This window comes from Chiloscyllium punctatum, chromosome 33 (genome assembly GCF_047496795.1).
Source record: "Chiloscyllium punctatum isolate Juve2018m chromosome 33, sChiPun1.3, whole genome shotgun sequence".
Classification (NCBI taxonomy): Eukaryota; Metazoa; Chordata; class Chondrichthyes; order Orectolobiformes; family Hemiscylliidae; genus Chiloscyllium; species Chiloscyllium punctatum.
Genome location: NC_092771.1, coordinates 70,851,630 through 70,867,487, shown reverse-complemented (window position 1 = coordinate 70,867,487; position 15,858 = coordinate 70,851,630).

The following is a 15,858-nucleotide window of genomic DNA, read 5'->3' as shown; positions in this document are numbered from 1 at the left end:
GTTAAGATTGTGATTCAAGGATTGTTTGTTTGAGTCCCACCAGATTCGGAATATAGAACATAGAACATAGAACAATACAGCACAGAACAGGCCCTTCGCCCCTCGATGTTGCGCCGACCTGTGAACTATTCTCACTGCGTCTCCCTACATTATCCCAAAATCATCCATGAGCTTAACAATTTATTTCACATTTCAGCTGAATCAATGATTGTTCTACTGATTCATCGTCACTTCCACTCATCTGGAGTTCTCGTCTCTGCGCATGACCAGAGGACATTCCTCACCTTCTTGGGGGTGAGCTTTGAGGTAATCGTATCATTTGAAACATGATCAAACCAGAATAGGCTGCTCATTCACAAAACCCACTGCAAAAGCCCACTGTCTCTAAACATATTTCCCACCCACAGTTGCACAGTCTTATTCACAGTCTTTTTCCCATTGGGAGACAGGTTGATGTGGATAGCTTGGGAAAAGATATTGATGTGTTTGGTCAGCTAAAATATTATCAAATGACGGGGTCGTGCCGGCGGGTGAAATTGCCTCCTCTTGCTCCTCTCCCTGTCTGTGCTGTTTCTGACAGAGGAAATTAAACAATAACATGATGAGGACACTGTGAATGTACACCACTGAATATCAAGGACCTACCCTTTATTCCACAGCTCTCACAGCTGGAATACAAAGCTCCTGTTGCAGCTTTGATCAGACAGTGGAGGATTCTCCCAGGCGTCTGTCAGACTGCATGCTCCTTCAGACAGATTTGCAACTGGGCACATTGAGCAAACGGCCGTGTGGATATTGTGGATTCAGGGACAGATTTTCCCTTTGCTGGATTAGAGCTCTGGCCACGTTAATAAACATGAATCTAAACGATTCTGTATCTTATTATGAATTCTTATCATTTCACAATTTAAACTGAAATTCAATTAACTCTTGTTTAGCATTCTTATATCTTTAGTATTCATGAAAACTGGGCAACATGTCCTTGGATATAGGAATGGTGAAGATTGATGATGAGTATGTTTCATGTTGTCTGTATGAACTTTCAGAAGGAAGTTAGTGAAGTGTCTTTGAATCAAGTTCTGTGCCGAATTGAGGCCAACCGGATGAAAAGCCCTGGGACAGCGATAATGTAAAATTGTTTGTAAACAGGTCAGTGACCCACGGAAACGCAGCTTTCAATCAAGTCTCATTTGCACAACATTTTTCTGTGTCCCTTTCCTGAGCCTGGTGCTCCAATAGTCACTGGTCAGTTGCTCCTCGTCTACCTTAACTTTAATTTCAGGATTACAACAAAAGTAGAACAGGTTGGTCGAAGGTCCCAGAGGTACGAATTGCGCACGCTTCAGGTTGGCGCTCTGCTGCTCCTGTGGAACAATTCATCATCACTTAACATCGTGTGAAATGCTGCAGCTGTAAGTTCAATTATTATCTGAAGCTGCTTTTCCTGATGTGGATCAGGGATCATTGGAGCACCAAACTGAAGTGAATTTGAAAAATAATGTCGAATAAAGCAGCATTTATTGTAAACCTCCAGTTTCTGATTTGTGGGATTATTCTGTATTTGGGAAATGTGTCAATTATCAACAGGAAAGCTGTCCATATTCCCGAGGCGATTATCCATCTGTGGATCGAGAAACAGATGTAATGTTTTAGCATGATTACATTTTTCAAATCTTTGACCGTCCACTGTGTACCATTCTTGGAAAGGCTGTTCAACTCGTTTCGTATTATCCCATTTCTTGCAAACTCGCACAGCTCATTAAACTGTTCGAAAGGAATTAGATTTATCTCTTTGGGTAGATTGAATGTCGTCAGTGAATCTGGTAAAGCCTTAACAAATAGTTTTGCTGTTGTGCAGAACAGAGCGTTCAGACCGGAGTAAGGACGAATCTTTTCGCTGGTTTTTTCGCGAGTAGTTTTGTTAGTATTATATGGACTCAGTTTGTTCCTGGTCATTGTGACCAAATATTCAAGGCAACAGATGGCAATGATGGTGATGCTTGATATCTACAGGGCCATTCCTACTCATTGGAATCACCATTGTATTTCAGATCAGGTGGGTAGGAGAGATGATGATCCTTATGGCAACCTGAGATAGTGCGACAATTAATCCCACGTTGTTAGCCTCACTCTATGCCATAAACCAGTTCGCTAGCGGAGTGAGCTAACTGGCTTCCGTTTGCTGTAAAGCTATAACAAAAAGATCAGTATATTAACAATTTGTAGTAGTTCAAGTAGAACCAGCCACGACACCTTTCAACACCACCAGCTCTTCTTATAATTAACTTCTTCAGTTGCAGTTGTTATACAATTTCTTTCCAATGAACGCTAAACATTTCATGAGTGTGCCACTTTTGCATTCCCATCCGAGCAGCCCAGAATCCCTGTCCCTGTTAAATTCGCTCCTCGTGTGTCTGCATGTGGCTTTTCAAATAGTCTGGAATCAGCTTCTAATTTTTTTTCTTTCTGAAAAATCATCTCCGATTTCAATAGCTCTCAGAATAAAAAGTACCTGCTGTAAATTTCTTTGTCGTTCCTCGCTGGCTTTGAAGCTCTAACCTTAACACTCACCTCAACGAGGGAATTTCCCTCCTATTTACCATTACATCAACCTCACATCAGCTGAAAAACCTCCATTAGGACACAACTCAGTCATGCCTGAATTGTTCTGCTTATTCTTCATCTATCCCACCATCCCATTAAACCCATTAATTTCTTATCTCTTGGCTTTATCTCCCAGTAAATCTAATTTCCGTTGTCTCGAACGATTTTGTATCAATGGAACTCTCACCATATCATTCCTGACCATATTCCAACTCCCAACCCCCATGTATCTCATCATGTCTTTATATCCCAGTAAATTTTGTCCTCAGAAATGATGTTGGGTCTAATTCAACGCATGAAAACTTACCACTATGCTATGCAATCTCATTGCCAGTACAGGAAAGATGTGGGCTATTTCACTCTCAGCTGAATCGGTTGGCTGCAGCAACTATTGGGTCAAATCACAGTCGCATAGGTGAAAGTTGTTTTCATTTTTAATTTCTTCTCAACGTATGCTGAAGTAACAGAGTGAGGAATCAATGAATATTATAAGACATACATAAGGGGGCGTGTTATATCGGTGGTTATGAGATCAGGGTCGTTTGAATAACTTAGACCAGAGAGTGTTCAAATCTCAGGCTCATGAGATTGACAGAGAGCGATATTGAGCGTAATAGATTGTCTTGGCAAAACCCAGTGCTATGATGTTGTGGGTGTAATGGACTTTAAAGGGTGCTGAAATGTCTGGCTAGCACAAGGTGTCCAGAACAAGGTAACAACATAACATTTGGTCGAAACAACTAATAGCTTTGTTACATGGATAAAAAATAAATTCGAATTCGCCTAATCAGTTTAAATTATGCCCCAATCAAATTTGAATATGGTGTTTCAACAATGTTAAAATCAGTGAAACGATCCAACTGTTTGTGGAACAAATATCAGACATGTTCAACAGTTACCCAGAGTGGCAAAAAAACAGCAAAGACTCCAACAGATGTCGGATGCTAGTAAGATCTCGGGGGAGTGACTATCTGGAGAAAGAGATTGCATAGAAAAAAGCATCGACACCGACCTGGAGAGAAAATCTACAGTGGAAGATACAACGAGAAGATTCGACAACTGGCTGGTATTTCCATTTGAATATTTTTGTAAATATTAATGGGATCGGGGTTGGGGAAGGCTTCTCAGACAAGTATTGTGGAGCAGAAGGTTAAAGACAGGTTTAGAGAAAGGAGTTGTAAGTAGTTGTAAGTTAATTATTCTCTGTAAAATGTAAAAAAGTAATAAAGTTTTTGTTTTAACTTAATTTTTGCTATAGTTCTTTGCCCCTTGAATTTTAACAGAATGCAGCACGGGGCGAATCCTTTCTGTTTTGCTTGTTTACATGAGCAGAGAAGTTTCCTCCGTTATGTAATACCAGTTTCTGTTGTTGCTGTGTTGTTTCGCTCATTTGTGCATTTTATCTCATTAACGATTTTGAAGTTGTCCCCTCGACACAAAAGTTCTGTGTTTTTGCACCATTGTACAACAGATGCTGTGTGTCTAAGCAACAGGGCTCCCTACAATAGCATCCGACACTGATTCAATCTATCTATCCTGGTATTTATCCATGGAAGCAGCACTGCGTACTCTCCTCGTATTTGTAAACAATTTCATCTAAGATAATGTAACATTCGCGCATTCAAGGGGATTTCATTCCATCGCCTTCAATTCCTCATAGAATCCGATTCAACAAGTTTTGTCACTGAGTCATTTATTTGTTTGTGTTCAAATCATGTGAGCAAAGGGTCACAGTTGGAGAGTGCTGGTCCCATAAAACAGCGGTCAGACTATATTCTGTGCACTGTACTCTGCTATTCATCATTTCACTAACAGCAATTAGATGTATCCATGCTCTGCCAAATTTCCACGCCTGTTTTAAGACGCAATATAAACAGTTCCTGGTTGCTACATTTCTTGTCACACAGACCAAGATTGTAAGTGATGGAAACATGCACTGGTAGAGACTATCTTCTCTCCCAAATCCCTTTTCTCCCCAGCAGGTTGTAAGATGCTGGTCTGAATCGCTTTCTTCTGTTCCCTGTCACTCTGGGATGATGTGAACTCTGAAAACTCTTCTCTGAGTTAGGGGTAACGTGGGAAAGGTTATGCACATCAGGTGCAAAGTGCCTGAGCGACAGGGATCGCTGCAGTAATATCCCATGTTGATTCAGACAGCAGAGCCCTCGCTGTGAATTCGAGAAGTACACAGACACTGTTTCCGATTACTGGGAGAGATTTTCCCTTTCCCAGCATTTCTGCACTTTTCTATCTGTCTCAGATGGAATTATTTGGACAAGGTTCGCAAAAGAATATGAATTCCTTTGCATGCAAGATCTCCCTTTTGTACAGCTTTCCAGAATTTCCATAACTTCCACCCCCACTAGGCCCCTCCCACGCTGCAGATGCTCGTGTGTGATAGGGAGCTTGAGAGCGCATTCACCTTGCGATCCCACAACACTGATTGCCATTAGAAGATGAGTTCGTCCAGCCTCCAGCAGGGGGAGGGCCAGCGCAGCCTCCTGGGAAACGGGAGGCAGAATGGCAAGGACCTATTATTAAAACTCAGTGCTGCCTTCACTCCGAAACAAAAGAAAAAAGCCATTTTTAAACAAGGATACTCACCGGATTTATAGATCACGCTTAATGTGCGGTTCTGGCTCATTGGTCTTGGGTGTGATATCGCCTCGTGTGGTTGATGTACGTGCGAGAAGTTACACTTGAGCCCTGGAGTTTTGCATCCGATGCCATTTTTGACTCAGAAAGTATGATTTCGATGAGATCGAGGTCAGATCAAGAAACTGAATCTTCAAGACAAACACCAGCTGCTTCTTGTATGCCGTTACTAGACTGAGAAATGGATTTGCTAACTTCAAATGATGCTGATCCTGTTAATGTGGATCTTGCCAAGCGCACATCCTGTGCAGAGTAACTTGAATGCCTTATTTTTCTCTCGCGCTGTGATCTACATTTCCTTGATTACTATGATCTGTCTTTACCAATTGCAAAGGTTTTCACTGCACTCAGGTAAATGTGACAATCAATGAATCAAATAAAATCAATCAATCGAATGACACAGACATTTCCTTAATGTTTGGATCCAGCATAACGAAGGTGGGCTGTATGGCCTCACTTTGCACTATTTCGTGTTTCTGAGTGAAATCACAGTTAAACAAACAGAATGTGGCAAGTTACACACAGGTTATATTGACACAGCGGGGACACATCTGCTCCACAGTGTATCACACAATAATAGTGAAGACCTTCTTGAAATCATCCTCTGAGGCACATGCAACATGCCAGATTAAAAGCTGAATTTCGCGGGAAACCGCTGTAGTCAGCGCTAACAGAGCGACCCAGCGGGAGCGGACTGGGCTCTTAACCCAGAAATTAATGGATTGAAAACATCCTCTGCTCGTTGACAATTCCATGTTTCAGTGTGTGCACCGCCCGGCCAGTGTCCCTCCATAATATAGTCCCATTAATTCTATTGCATGTTGTTTCAATTTACACTTCCTTTATCGCCATGTATCTGAAATGAATATCGCGTATTGATACACCTGCCAAATTTACACAGGTGAGGAAACACACTTGTGAATGTCTGGAAGCTCATTTCCTGTTCTCTATCTCTCTTCTCTGATTTCATTCGCAAAATCACTTGCCAGAGCTGGGAATAAACAGGTATAGGTAAGATATATCAGTTGCAGAGTGCTCTATGCGCATGACGCCCTGCATTTATTCCCCAAGCTGTTTCACACAGCAATGTCCTCCCTGTGAAATGAAAAGCCATGAATGACAATTGGATCATCTTGTTGGAGACAGCATTACAACACAGACACCGTTCCACATTATTAGGACATACATCACCAATTCTGAATAACCACAGAGATGCACAAGTGACACAGAGTCGCAGTGGACTCGATGGGCTGAACGGCTTCTGTCGGCACGTGAGTGATGATACACGTTGATGCTGTCCCGCCTCCTGTCCCTGGGACAGAGTGTCTGAGGGTGAAATAATGTCTTATCTTTAACCCTCCTTCCTGCGTTGGATTATCTGCAGCCCGCAGCTCATGGCTGTGGGAATGGTTCTCAGTGAGTTAGGGTTTTACTCAGATTGTATTCATCTCGGTCAGTTGGGGCTCAGATGCTAACAGCTGCTCGATTGCAGCAAGGAACAGATGTCCATATTAGAAAAACTTCTCTGCAGGATTGCTGTGTGAAGATGGATTGTGAACACCAAACAGGCTGCACAAAATGCCCTCACATGAATTTACCTGAAGGAAGAGTATCCGGAGTACATTTCTATATTTCCCACTATCACAACATCATCGTCGCTCTCTTAGATAAATGATATTGGGAGGAAGTTCCCAATCAAACTTTCTGATTTCCAGCACTTGAGGGACCTGATTGTGCCGATGAGAGAGAGCTTTAGAGCGTATTCGCGCTTGCCTCTCCTCACACTACCTGCAGGTGGATGGAAATAGATGAATAATCTGCCGATTGACACAGCTTAGTCCAAACGGAAGGGGTAAAGGGCATCATCTGGTGAACAAGGAGAGGAAATGAGTAGGTGAATTTTTGAAACTCTTTGCTGCTTCGAAATCCGAGAGCAAAGTGGGATGTAGTTGGATCTGAGTGACTCCCAGCTGGTTTATGTGCGAAATGCAAGAGTGTTTGAAGGTATGGTCTACGGTTCATAGTTTGTGTTAATAGTGGCATGTGAGAATTCGTACTTCAAGTCGCCTTCGAGCATTGGTTGTTTGATTTCACTTTTGCCCCGTTGCCCTATCAACAGTTAGATTTAAAAAAGTGCAAATTATGAAGTTGCACCCCTTGAAATAACTATGTGTTTTGGGGTCAGAAGTGTCATTGTCGTGGGCATGACACAGTACCATATGGGGTGAAAGTGAAACAAATGTTTCAGGATGTTCACACACACAATCCCACTCTGAATAAATCCACCATCTGGATGTTCGCACAGTTCTGAATGTTGACCTTTAGAAAATGGGAACGTGAAATGATTGGAAACAGCGCTGAACAGGTTGATGGTAATGGTGTAGTGTATTAGGAATAGCAACAATAAAGGTCATTTGGAAAGTTGGAAGAGTTCTCCTTGGAGAGCAGAAGGCCAAAAAATGACCTTGTTAAACCTTTCCAAGACATGAGTGGATTAGACAGAAGAAATAAGGTAAGGAGAATGCTCCCCACACCTAAACGAATCGAGAACGTTTAAAAGTCATTAGTAAAAGAAGAAAAATGTACATGAGGAGTGGTTAGTGTCTGTAAACCATTGCCTGACATTGACAAAGACACAGTTGCAATCGAGTTATTTAAAAACAATTCGATGTTTATGTTGAAAGTAAAAGTGTGCAGAGTTTCAGGGAGAAGGCAAGAGAATTACACCAACAGAGAAGCACATTTATCTCTGTGGAGAGCCAGCACAGCTCAGGTGTTTTGTGACACATTTGTGATTGTGAGAGGAATCTCAATTCGACCAACAGAATGCAGGGAGTTAGATAATGGTGATATTAGCAAAGCCAGGACACATCAACACAACAGAATATTACCCAGCAGGTACATGTCACAGGGAGGATGGCGCTGTCTGAAAATCCTGCAGGGTGTCCTGCCATCAGACACAGTACACTTCACTATTCAGATTATACCAGAGTGAGAGGCAGAGAAGGCAAATTGGTTAATTGTACGTTTTGTCAGCACGGGAGTTACAAACAATGATTGAAAGTGGAAATACTGGTGATTTGTTCACATTTGAAGTGTTTACAGGAAGCAGGGAGCTGAGGAAGACACATGGTAAAGCTATTGAGATCTAACCACAGGAGCAGCAAATACGTTGGACAGCACAGAGGAGATCTTTGAAGTCTTGAATTAAGGTAGATGGGCCTATTTTCCAACGAGAGAGCAGTCAGCATTTAGCAAAGGATATATTGCAATACCTTTCTCATAAATTGTTGCATTCCATCATGGTGTCTTACTTTGTTTCCTTCCCACTTAACCTGTCATTGTGACTGCACTGAAGGTGTTTTGCTTCTTCTGCGTGGCTTTTTCAGTCTGAGTGACATGATGAAGCTGTACTGCCCCATCCTCTAATGCAATTTTCCACTTCAATTCAGCTTACCCTAACTACGCTATCTGATACCATTCCCCTTGCTTCGGTTTTAAGCGCTCGTCTTAGACCCAACCTGTCGTCCTCCAAAATGAATACGAAAATCAGCCACACTGTTATCACTGCAAACCAGTGACACCTTCATTCTGAGGTCAGTCATTACTGCTGTCTCATTTCACATCATCAGCTACCGTGCTCTCTGGTTGCTTCTAGAAATCACTATTATTATAAATTGCTGTAACATCCGCCAATATGAAATTAAAACAGAAAGATTCAGGAAATTTTATCATTCACAAACAAATGACAATAAGGAATGTAACTGTTGGGACAAACGTTAATGCAAGCAGATTGCAAAATCTTAATCAGAAAATCTTGCTGCAATTGTTTTGCTTTTAATGAGCACACACATTGCGTTCAGTGCAGAACCGATCCCCAACTCGGAGAAGGGAATCCTTGGCTTTGAAGATGCGTTGAGAATGTTAACTGGATTCATCCCAATAATGGGAGGACTGACCTCCGGAGCATATGAGTAAAATCATACAGCGTCGAATGGGGTTTCCAAACATGAGTGGCGAAGGGAATGTCTCTATTCACAAATTAAACGTTGGGTAGGATTTAATACAGGGACACACGAACAAACAAGGAAAGAACATAGAAAGATGATAAACAATATATATGATAATTAATTTTTGGAAAGTTTTGATTTTAGACCCACGGTGGTCTTTGGTGACGTGTATTTCAAGTCCATAACCAGTCTGCATAGAAAACGACTGCAACCCCACTATGAAGTGATTGAATCTCTGTTACCTTTAGAAAAAGCTGAGACTCACTCAGGTCAAGGGGATTGAGGGATGCTGGCCTTACAACCCTTTCCCCAAAAGCTTTGGAAGTTCAAAGGAAATTTTCATGGGGAGTTTGTTCATGATCTGATTACACAATAATGAAAGTTGTTTGAATTTATGAATAGGGAAATTGTATTACAAAGCAAAGAGTTCATATTGGAACTGTAAAAGATAAAGGTCAAACTCAGTGCAAACATTGTTTGTAATCCTTGTCCTCACTCTCCAACAAATAAAAGAGAAAGACATTAGAAAGGGTCCAGCCGCAATTTCCTGTATCGAAAGGCATGAGCAAACTCAGGGTTGATGTTTACTGAGGCATAAAAAACATTATTAATGATACAAAACGGTTTTATGAGGATGATAGACAGAATGAGGGATTTTATTCATATGATTTTGAAAATGCTGAACCGGAAACATGCAAGTTTGGGAAGTAAAAGAAAGATATCTTTCACTTAACAGAAGGTTTGGAGTGACTAAATCAGCGGTGTTCCCTCTTTCGAGTTAATCAATAAATAGAGGCTCAGATTCAAAACAATTGGTCATGATCCAAGAAATCTTGGATCAGAGTTTCTTCTGCTCGAGAGCTATTTAAATCCTAAATGAATTTCCAGGAAGAATGATAGAAGCTGAGTCCAGAGTGTTTCATAAGACACAAGTAGGGAATGTACCATTGGGAGAAAGTCAAAGTGTGTGTAAAAATTTCGAATTTTGTTGACTTATCAAAAAAGACTTTTCATGAACACGTCCAGCTGGATAAGATGGAATATAAAATGTTCATGAATTTGAAAGCTATGGCATATTATTCAACGTGAGACATTGTAAATGGAATTGATCTTTTACAATATTGCAAACAGAAGTTACTTCCAAATGAGAAGGAATTGAATTGTCGCTAGGAGACATAATACTTGCTTTAAATATTTGACCACATTCACATTATGTTACGTATATGTCATGCTTTCTAATCTCCATCCATTAAATTCTCAAAGTTGTCTCTTTCTTTTTTAGCCCTCTGTTCTTTCCTACAGCACACAATTTTAAGCTGAAAGAAGCTCTGACCAAAACTGAATGCAATATTCGAACAATCTAATGTGATCAATCTAATACCATTTTGATTATTACAATGACTTTTGCGAGTTTACAGCAAATTGAGTAACATGAAACGGGCTCATCGTGTTTTGCTTTCTCTGAATTTAACGCAATGCGCATGGGAAACGCCATCCATTTGTTGAAAAATTATTTTCGGTTCTTTGTCCACACATGTCACGTTTTTAAAATTTGCAGCATGTTTGTTGGTAATGAGTCATTTTCCAGAAAATGTTGGTTCTCAATTCAAATAACTGGTACTGTCGAATCAACTTGGCTTTGCTCAATATCGCCTTCCGTCCTGAAACTTCAACACAATGACAAGTTGAAGGTGCTCCATTTGAGGGTCAAGTTTAAAACCTCTACTCAACACAGGCTACTACATTGGCACAGAGATACCATCCACTGATTACCTGATGCACTGGATCCACGCATTAATGTTTATCGCCACATTCCTGGTTGTATCAAAACGGATGGAAAAACGAGTATCTCTGATTCCACGGCTGGTACCTGGAATTATTTGATCGCCTTTACCAGTGGTTCCAAAGTTCGATGAAGAAATTGATCAGCTGCTCATTGCTCATGAGTTAATTATTTAATAATATAATTGCAATATTTCCGTCCACTAACCCCTGGACTATTTTGTTTTGATTTTAATTCGTAGAAATCTTTAAATTTTAATTTTGAATAAACTCAATGACTGATCTTCACAGTGCCTGCGGAATCAATTATAAAATTTGATAGCACTCTGAGTTCTTCCATCTCAGTCTGCTGTTTGGGAAGTGTTCCCGTTGTGGGAAATTCACTTCCCTGTGTATCTGCTGATGCTCCCAGCATGCCCTGTGGTACTACACAAATTTTCCCTCTGCCATTTTCTCACTGTGTTGCTGTGATCGTACAGTGAATTGGTGTCACCCGGCCCAGGAAAAGAACACAGGCCAAGGTTGAGCAAAATCAACTTTATTGTAAAGTGTCACTCCATTCGTTTTTTACGTTTTTCAATTCAATTTTCAGTTAGTCTTAGTTAAGATCTTGAAATTGCTCGCTCTGTACATAAGTGGGATCAGGCAAAAAGATCTGTCCAGAAGAGAGGGAGTGCTAGTTCTGCAACTGAGCACTGTGGACTGTCCTCGAGTCGGGAAAACAATTCTTCAGAGACAGTGTCATATCGCCCCCGTCACGAGGCTTTTCATTCCATCAGCTCCAATTCTTCATATAATTCAATTCAACAGATCTTGTTTCTGAGACATTTCTTTATTTCTGTTCAGATCATGTGAGCAGAATGCCACATTGGGAATGCGCTTGCCCCATCGAGCAGAGGTGAGGCCATTCTTTGTGAACTGGACTGTGCTATTTATCATTTCACCAACAGCAGGGAGAAGAATCCGGTTCTATGCACAATTTACTCAACTCAGTTAAACATATGGTCAGATGTGCAGAACATGTGTGACGAGGTGTATGACAGGTTAAAGTGTTTGACAACTGACTCATTGTTCTCTGCAGGCGTGGGATTGAATCGCACTCTCGTCACTTATGGAGTGCAGTCGTTCATAACGCTGCTTTTGTTTGCGTCTCGGCTAAATTTGAGCTCGACTGGTCAGTTTCTCGCCATCAACGCTGCAGTAAAGTCTCCATTAATTAGTCAAATCTGTAGCTTAAACAGTATGGAAATGCAAACTGACTTCGAATAATTAAAAGGAACACGGTTTTCCTTTTGAAGAGAAGTTACTGTGAGCTTTTATCGAATGAATGAGATCCAGGAAAAGCAAATGACGAGAGATGGCAAGCACATGTTTATCCAGTTGATTGTTAATGACTATTTTGTCAGATGAAACCTGCAGCAGAGTGGGGAGAAGTGATTCACCTTAGTGACAAAAGCACAGTCAGACAGCAGAAAATAATGGAGATATTTCCAAAGGGGCAGAGGAAGGGTTCAGGGACACTGGGTACTGGCTGTAAATGCACAGCAGAGAACTTGGTAATGTAGGTACTGTGCATGGGCATGGACACAGTTACACATTGGTCTCGCCCGTTCTCATTGCTCTTGCCAGTGATGAATACTGAACATGAGACGCAGACAAAGACAAGAAGTGGGAAGCCAACTCCTCTCTTTATGAACAATTGGAGCAGACATCATGTAACTGCAGTGAATGACCAAAACTGTGGATCAATAACCGTTGACTAATGTAAAGGAAACACGTGAAATTATTTAAATTACGTTTATTCTCTTGTCATTAATAGCTAGTTAGTTCTAACAACGGTGTTGCCAATAGAAGACAACGCCTCATTTCATGTTGGATAACAACATTATCAAACATCTTTCAAACTGAGATCTATTGTGATCATTTTACACACTTAACAAGTTCAATTTAATGAATGCAAACCTCATTCCCTCACAGGAAATAAAACTGCTTGTTTCCTCAAATACGTTATCCTTGCTAACTAGTAGTTACACAGCATGAATCATATGATGTAATATTTATTGAAAATCCACCAATTAGGATTTAATCTAATCGAGACTGTGATTGGTGAAATTCACTTTTTTATGGCCCTTTCTTATTATGTTCTTTCTTTCTCTCTTTTCAGCATTGTCTGGGAACTGGTGGTGCACCAAGGCACCTGTATGATTAAAGAGTATTTGGAATTGCCCTGTTGTTAGTTGTGAGATTACTTTATGACTCAGGCCCCGGACTGTCTCACATTTAGCATTCATGCTCGCTGTGTCTGAAAATGCATTTGGTTTGCCAGTTTTGTTTGTGTTCCGTGTTAAATGCTTTGTTTGTGCGATTCGTTCAATACGTTACGAATTAACAGTGTTTCTGAGGTAACTTCCAGCTGTAAAAATCCTCAACTGAGAAGCTGGGAAAATTGCGCGGAGTATGGCCTGTCGGAGCAAAAGTAAGGAAGTCGTTCGTTTCTGCAGTGTTTCACAATACGACCTTTCCCGTGAGCTGTTGAACAGACTAAATGATTGTGCCACAGACTGCGACGGTAAGCTCCGCTAAAAAGTAATCCTTTAAAGCCGGTGTCAGCAACACAACGTTATTGGGGTACACCTTGTGGAAACAGATACTTCGGTGTATCTCGTCCATGCTCACCACATAGCCAATATTAAACAAGTTCCATGAAACAACGAGCTATTGGAAACAGAATGATGAAAGATAGAATGGCTTCAACTTTCAGTGCTGGATACCTCTGAGTCGCAACGCGGCCGGCTGTGGCTTGTTTCTGTCGTGCAGTGGTCATCACGTTCGCCTTATTCGCGAAAGGCCCCCAGTTTGAAACTGGGCGGAAATTGCTTTGCTCTTCAACTGCAGCCTTTAACATGGACAAGAAAGGAGCTTTCTTGCTTGCTTGCCCATCTGCAAACCTGCCTCCGAATTTGCTAGAACTACTTGCTTTCGTAGTGAAATTTAATGCAATTCCATTTAATGACTGCAAAGCATTGTAAAGTTTTTCTCCAACCTGGTTCAAATCATATCCCATTCTGTCTGAGAGTGTAGTTACCGCATTCTGATCCTTCCATGAAAAGCAGTACCTCATTTACATTCCTTGCGCAAGTGGACCGGTTCAAAGACAGGGCAGAAGCTGACACGCTGGTGTCACAGTGCACCACGGATTCCTGAACTAGTCTATCTGTCAAATGTACCCCAAAGTCGTCTCTGAAAGACCTCATTTGGAAGCTGTCTGTCGTTATTCGACGTGCGAGAATTGCCACCAGAGGTCCTGAATCATTTGTGTCATATATTCTTTGGTTGACATGGGATGGAAAACCTTGCACTGGACGGGAGATTGGCGAATTATTGAAACCACATCAAAGTCGAAATAAAGCATTCCGATTCTGTTGTAAATTAAATTGGGATAAGGAAAGTCAATGCAACTTTTATTTCGTCCTTTCATTCCATCTTGACTTTCTAGGAATTTACATCGAATGAAAGATAAACCAATAAGGAGAGAACGGGAGCAATAATTTATCCATTGGGATTGTGAATCCCACTGTTTTAACGTAACACTCCTCACTGACCAGTATTTCAAACAGTCAATTGGAATTGGAAACGCAGAAATCTTCTGCAATGAAACGAAACTTTCATTCTTCCACTACATTTTGCTGTGTGTGAATCATACCACGAAGCATCATCCAGCATGATCACAAAGTTGCCAACAATATAAGGTTCACCAATTTTCTTTAATAATCACAGCTTATGCATGTATCCATTTGTGGTGTTCCATTGTCAGTTGTTGCCTTCAGGTCTTGAAGATCTTAGACCCCTCAAGAGGGGCCTTGTGGCTCGAGATCCGTCAAAATAATCAACGAATGCGGTCTGTTCAAAAAGCAAGCATCATTAGTTTATTGAATTAAGGTACCTTTAAGCAATTCTATCCAGCAACACAGAGATTAGGGCTTCTGTGTTCCGACGTGAAATTTCAGTTATATTTAAAAATTAGGCATTATTTACACTTTTTAAAGAAATACTGCAGCTGTAATTACAAGAAAGACTAATCACATATAATATGGTGACATGATTTGCAGTACGTTAACCTAATGATAATTCCTGGGAAAGAGTTCTTATTTACAAAACGTCCAATCAACTGTAATTTGGAGGCAAGATTGACAACATGTTAATCCAATGGTAATTCCTTGGAAAATAGATCTTATTAATGTAAAGTTTTATGCCATGGCAAGGGTCCAAAGTTATTTCAAATGGTCAATGAATGTGTCAATATTTATTTTATGCAAACTGTTGTTCTCTTATCTTAGAATTTCAGCTTAATTCTGAGAATCACCAGAACAAATTCACAGGGTTCAATCATTGTTCTCAGCCATTTCGTCGTAATCTTTTAAATTGAAAAACATATTTTGTGTTAAGCAAAAATCCACATATAGTTATTACTTCAAGCAATAAACTAAATTCAAATTTTAGATCCTCATCTCCTCCCTTTGGTCATTCTATGACCACATCATAAAGGCATGGAACAAATCATTCCAATTCGATGGCAGTAAAAGACTGTATTACTTCCTCTTACTTCGAAGGGGAACCAAGGGCAGGCAATGGTGTTGCCTCATCTTCATCTAAGTGGAGAAGAAGAATTTTCTGGTTGTAACCAATATTGTCCTTAGAAATTAATATTTTAGCAATAATATACTTCACTATCGCAATACCAACAAAAAGACCAATTAAAACCATAGCACTATACATAGCTGTATTAACTAGCCAGTTGCACATTCCT